We start from the raw sequence: 6,573 nt of genomic DNA, 5'->3' as shown, positions 1-6,573 counted from the left end.
AACTTATATTCTGGCCTATAGGACAGTATTCATCCTTTCTGCTGCCTCTGTTCTGCTGTGTAACGTGCTTCATCATCGTATTGTGTGTGTTATTGTGCACAAGGTCACCCTGACAGGCCTAATGGTGTCATTTATTCTCCTAATTGAAGTGGAGATCAGACTTATGACGGTCTCTCTGCTGGCATAATTAATTATAGTGTAATTATAAAGTGCTTTTTATATGAGTACAGCAAGTATAAGATTAATATTTAAATTATCTGAGGGGGAAAATGTAGATTTTCCTTATAACATCACAAATAACCTTCAATTAAAATAAAGAGAGTTCAATATTTGAAGTAAAAGCAATATTTTCCTCAAAAAAAAAAAAAAATAGTTTATGAACCCTTGTGTTGCGTCTGACTTTCTGTTATGACTCTAGAAGACTTCAAATATAGAGCAAGAGTTTTATGTACCTCTTTTATTATGCATTTATGGTGCTTTTTTTGGAGCTTGACAGGCCAAATTTAATTAATGCCAAATGTCTTGTGTGTTTTATTGAAGAGAAAAGTCATACGCTTTGGAATGAGTAAATGATGACAACTTTCGTTCTTGGATGAATCCAAGCTTATAAACTCTGTCAGCAGGAGATTTTGTGGTGTAATATTTTTTATTCACATCACAGACAATGATACAACTTTAAAACCAGCTTTGATCCTTGAGCCAGGACATTACTGCAGAGATTTATCCAAAGTAAGAGATCATACATCAAACTCTTCATAGAAACACTTCTTACACTCTCTTTCTGTTGTAGAGCAGCAGGTGGTGAGATGAGTGTGTGTGTGTGTGTGTGTGTGTGTGTGTGTTTTCTAAGTCAAACATCATTACTTTTATTTAGAGGTTTGTTCAAACCAATAACTTTCGGTAGACTTGTAATGATTTCTCAAATCATATATCAGATGCATCATTTTCCCCCAATGGACCATAAAAACCCCATTTACTATTTTCAGGCAAGACAGTAAGTGTTCACTACCCAAAACACCCTATCAATGTCATAGGAAGCATCCAGAAAAAGTCTATGGCATTGTGTATATGTTATGTCTGTATCTGTCTGTATAATTTAAAGGACAGTCTAGCTACCATTTTGAAAAAGTAGTTCACTACATTAAAAAAAGTAGATTGTGTAGGACTGCTTAGTATTTAAATGCTAAAGTTCACTCGATTATTATTAAACTCTGTGTGCAATATTATACTATGTGCAACATTGCTACTTGGTTGAAAAACTAGCTCTTTACTTTTAGTTAGTGTTTGTTTGGTGTGAGTGAGCCAGAGAGAATGATCTTGTGTGTTTGACTTTGTCCGTGACTCTTCAGAGGAGGTTGGTGTGGGTGTCTTTTCCTTTCTCCACAGGAAGATGAGCCCGTCGTTTCAAACGTCACATTCATCTGTCAGACCGTTCGACCAGAAAGCTGATTTACGGTGTACGTGTGTGTGTGTCTGTGTGTGTGAGTGTGTGTGTGTGTGTGTGAACCGGGCTGTGGGTTAAGAGGAGGTCTGGCAGCCAGTGCAGGACATTTATCATCTCTAACTGCGACAGTCAGATAAGAGAAAATAACTCAGTCCACACACACACACACACACACACACAAAAAACACTTACACACACACACACTCACTCTCTCTCTCTCTCTCTCTCTCTCTCTTAGGTTTACTGGCCCTGTTTCAATGCATTTCTCTTTTAGACTTTGTTCCAGTTTAGTTTTTTGACCAGTGACCACACTGTTCTACACATCTGTGTTTGTTTATTAATTTTTTTTGCTAATTCAGTTAAGCTTTGCACTTGAAAAAACAATGTGCAACAATTTGTGTAGCACACTTTACCACGTTTAAATCAATTCCACAGCATTCTGTAGATTTTCCCTCCAAAATTGTCACTCTGTAGATTTTCCCTCCAAAATTTCAAAACAACTGAAAGACTGCAGTTTTGTGTTTGTTGCATGGCTTGTCTTGCTTTGATTTATACCACGGTTTGGATTGTGTTGTTCATAAATCTGAGCAGACTTTTATTCTGAAAGAAACGGGGAAGATGAGAAGGCGTCTGGCGTACCTGAGAGACGGAGGGTTCAGGATCAGGTCAGTAGAGCTGCAGGCAGACGCGGAGTGATGGATGTCCATTACAATGAGTTTCTCCCTGACGGCGCCCATCCCAGAGCCTGATGGATGATGGGAAGGTTCTTCAACCTGCTTCCCCCTCACCCGTCTAGGACTTTAATATCCTCGCGCGAGCACGGCTATTGATAAAAGTCATATTTTAACATTGGCTGGGGTGTCGTTCATCTGAAAAATGGCCGTTGTGTTTGACAGCAAGGGTTGGGTGTGCAGAGACATGGGTGCTTTATTAAGCCCAGTGTTCTTTATGAATATGCATGTGTTTTGAATGTGCTCATAATGACGGCCAGGCATTAGTTCATCCAGAGAGATGTTTCTCACTTCATGCTGGAATCTGTTGAACTCTTCAGAGATGGTATAAGGCATAAGCCAGACAACGAAAAAATGAACAATGTGGAATTGCACAGCTCTGTATGGTGGCCGTAAGAAACAAAGCCCTGCTTTTCAATGTATTTATTAATTTATTGGGTTAAAAGATAAATTCAATCATTTTATAAATGCATGCTTTTGATTGACACAATTCTCAACTCTTCTGTCAGTGTGTAAACAAAAAAAAAAATCTGTTTACATTAACTTAGGAATTAGTCTATATTTATTTATTGTGGTGAGTCACCTGAATTGAACTAAAGAAGCAAATGTTACAATAGCATTAATTTAACTTTTAAAATGTGCTATGTAAACAGCTACAGTAGATTGTCCGTGGAGGTTTACAAATATATACAAAGTTCTGTTATGAAACTCTATCATGCAGGGTGATTGGTCCTTAACTCAATCTTTCTCTATAGGGCACAGCTGATTGGTTCCTGCTGTATCAGTAGCCAATGAGCTCACTGCTCAACCTTCAAATACTTGGTCAGCATTAGCAGTTACAGCGCACTTTCAGAAACCCTCCTCCTTCCCCAGCTCCACCTGTATAGATCTGCTACTGGTTATTCATGTATGCTATATTACAGGAGCAGCAGGTCTTGCTCACAGAAGCGTGTCGTGTGTGTATTGGCAGTAGCAAGTCTCGTACTTACTCTTCAGCAGCAGCAATAACAGCAGCAGCGTAGCAGATCTGTTCTGTCAAGACCAAACATATCAATATTGTCATATCCATTACCATGCCAAACACTCTGAGAGTTGTCGTGACAGAACTGATTTAGTTTTTGAATGAATCCAAGTTAAGAGTAGTCTCACGTTTTGCCAGACCTTCAAACTGACGCAGCAGCTTTCATTGGCTAAGGACCGCCCAGAAGCCGTCTGACTGACATGTAAAGCAACCAATCACAGTTAGAGTTCGCTTTGTTCAGCGGCATGACGTGGACGTAATTTAAAGAGTCTTTGCCGTGAACTTCACATACTTTTGAAAATCCAGTGTTCGGAAAATCCACACAGAGGGCCCTATCTTACACCCGGCGCAATGCAGCGCCAAGCGCGATGCAAGTGTTTTTTGCTAGTTTCAGCCCGACGCAGTTATCATTTTCACATCCTGCGCCACGTTGTTTAAAAAGCAAATGCATTTGCGCCCATTTGTGCGCCCATAGGCGTGCTGGTCTGAAAACCAGGTGTGTTCTGGCGCATTGTTGGCGCATTGCTATTTTGAGGAACAGAAATAGACTGTGCCATTGACCAACTGAAACCTGCTCTAAAGTCAATGGCGCAATATATATTTTTTTATTTAAAGAGCGCGTTAGTAATGTGCGCCTATAGGCGGGTCCACAACGCGCGTACACTCTTCTTATCACACACACAGGGACGCACAGCAGCACACAAACATGCCAAATATTTAAAATAAATTACAATGTAAAAGATTATTATTGTGTACATAAAGATATGATGAATCCGGCTTGTCCCGTAGATGATCTGCTTGCGCACTTTTACCTCGCGCACGAGCAGATCTGTTTGCGCTCTGGAGACACGTACGGTCTTTCCACTATCAAATTCCGTCATGTAAATAGCGAATCCGCCATGGCGTGAGCGCAACTGGCATTTAAAGAGAATGGGAGATGCGACTCTGATTGGTTTAACGCACGTAAATCCCAAAACACACCCATTACTCATTAAGAGAATAGGAACAACCCTTTTAGACCATGTGCCGGGAGCGCCGACCATTTTTCCCATCGTTAAACTAGCAAAGGTGGATTCAGACACGCCCTAAGTGCACTTGCGCCCTGCACTGTAGACCATGCACTTAGATTGTTAAAATAGGGCCCAGAGACTCTTTATTCATCTTTTCTGTCATATGTGCTTAATCTCTCTCTCTAATGAATGTATTGATAACCAGTTAATTCAGTCTGCTGATGATTTTTCAAAGTAAAACGAAGGGTTTTGATCTTTAATCAAGCGCAGAAATGACACTGAATGTAGTTGTGAGTGATTATAAGAGTGCCACTCTTTCTCAAACTATAGTATGTCTGATATTTTCTGCAGATGGTAAAGATAAGAGTTGTTATTAATGCAGGTTTTTTTTAATTCAGTGCCCTGATGAAATCTAATCCTGTCATCAGGGCAAAGCCATCACAGTACTGCAATTCAATAAAGATTTGTTAGACAGTTTAAATATGGGGTTAATGGTTATGTTTTGCTCCGAGAGCTTCAAATTGGCTTGCATTCGCACGTCTCTTCAGGGAATCGTTAGGAATATTTATCTCTTTTCTCTCATAATGGCTCATTACTTTATAGTCACTTCACGCTGGTGTCTTAAGCACTCAGATTAGTCATTTTCAGTAATTTTTCTGTATTAGTGTGTAATTTTACTTATAACTCCTGGTTGTTAGTTATGGTTTTAGTCTCCCACAACAGTTTTTTTGTTTCTTTTTTTTTTTTTGCTGATCGTTTAGAAAAGTGACCACAAACCTTTCCTCAACCTGCTGAATATCATGCATTTAATACTTAAGTGTTTGAACTCAACATGATTAATAGTAAGAGTGACGCTTGGCTTTTCAAACACCACTAAAAATAAAGAGGCGAGACACTTGCATTAAAATGCATCATTCTCAATCATTCAATTCCCTCTGCAAAGAAATGTTGGTCTATGTGGCCTTTTCTGTGTTTTGCTTGTTAAATTGAATCGTTCACACGCTCCCAGAGGAGATGTGGAGGGCAAGTCTATTCTTCTTCCAAACTGCTGTTGTGCACAGACTCACTTTATTGATGCTCGCCAGAAACGCTCAACACACAACCATTGTTTACACACACCTGACTGATTAATAGTCACGATTTAGCGCCACAGTCATTTTCATTCCATTCTTTAATGTCACCTTTAATAGATTGAAGGCTTGATTATTGCAACGTTGTCTATAATTAGAGGTGTTTGCTGAAGCAGGCGTAAATATTGCATTTGCTGATACATAAAAATGAGGCATGCATTTTGTCTGTGCAACAATAATAATGTTTATATATATATATATAAACACACACAAATATTTGAGAGCATAAGAAGGCCAACTCGATTAAGTGATTTTGGAGTGATTCATGGGAGTGGGTGGAGCTAAAGAGATCTTGTTTAGACTCTCTGATTGGTGGAAATGTCTGCACAGCATCATGAGTAATGTCTTCTTGCGCTTGGCCCCGATAATTGCTGCTTGCAGCTATATTTTATTATTGTTTCTATTTAGGGTAAAAATAATCGGTTTTGGTTTTTGTTCAGTTTTAGTTTTTATTTATTTCCATGTTAGAGAAACTTAAACTCGTTTCAGTTAGTTAGACAAGGCGTAATTCTAATTTTCACTTTGTTGAAGTTTTCCATCTAATGTTTATGTTTTATTTGACTTCAGCCTTATTTCAACAGTTAAGATTGATGTTCCACACTGAATCTGACTCATTTAAACAGTTTAGTGTTTGCAATTTGGATGTAAATATAGCATCCTTCCTCATATAGGAACATTACAGTGTTCATTTTGATGTTATGTTGACTTTGTTTAATCCTGCATTTAATGTGTCTTCCCTATAGCATCAACAAATCACCCCATGTGGGCCACAGAAGCTCATAAACCAAACGTCTCTTTAGAAACAAAGCCATAATTGCATTTAATCCCAGTTTGACACATCAGACGACTCGTTTACTGCTCACTTTTGAGATCATTTCACAATGGCGCTGCAGCGACAGGAATGATGTGTAATGATGTTGACAGTGGCCGAGTCGTGGGACGGGATCGGACTCGCCCGCTCTAATGAAGCTTGCTGTTTTTAAGATAGCAGAATCCCAGCGGGGGTCAGCCGTCAGTGTCTCTCCTATCAATACTGTCAGAGAGCCTTAACTCCCGTCACGTGACCTCAGTCATGCCCGGTCACTTAACAGAGACGCCAATCTCGTGTCAACTCAATCTCTGCCACCCAAGGCTGACTGGGAGAGGGTTGTGTTTTCCCAAACCCGTTTCCGTGCTGTAGCCTAGCGACGGGACGATGCTCCGTGTGTTCCCGACAGAAATATCCCCAAAACAAACC

Source organism: Abramis brama, assembly GCF_963993115.1.
Source record: "Abramis brama genome assembly, chromosome: 14".
Classification (NCBI taxonomy): domain Eukaryota; kingdom Metazoa; phylum Chordata; class Actinopteri; order Cypriniformes; family Leuciscidae; genus Abramis; species Abramis brama.
The sequence above is the reverse complement of the archived record's forward strand: the minus strand, read 5'-3'. Positions refer to the sequence as shown.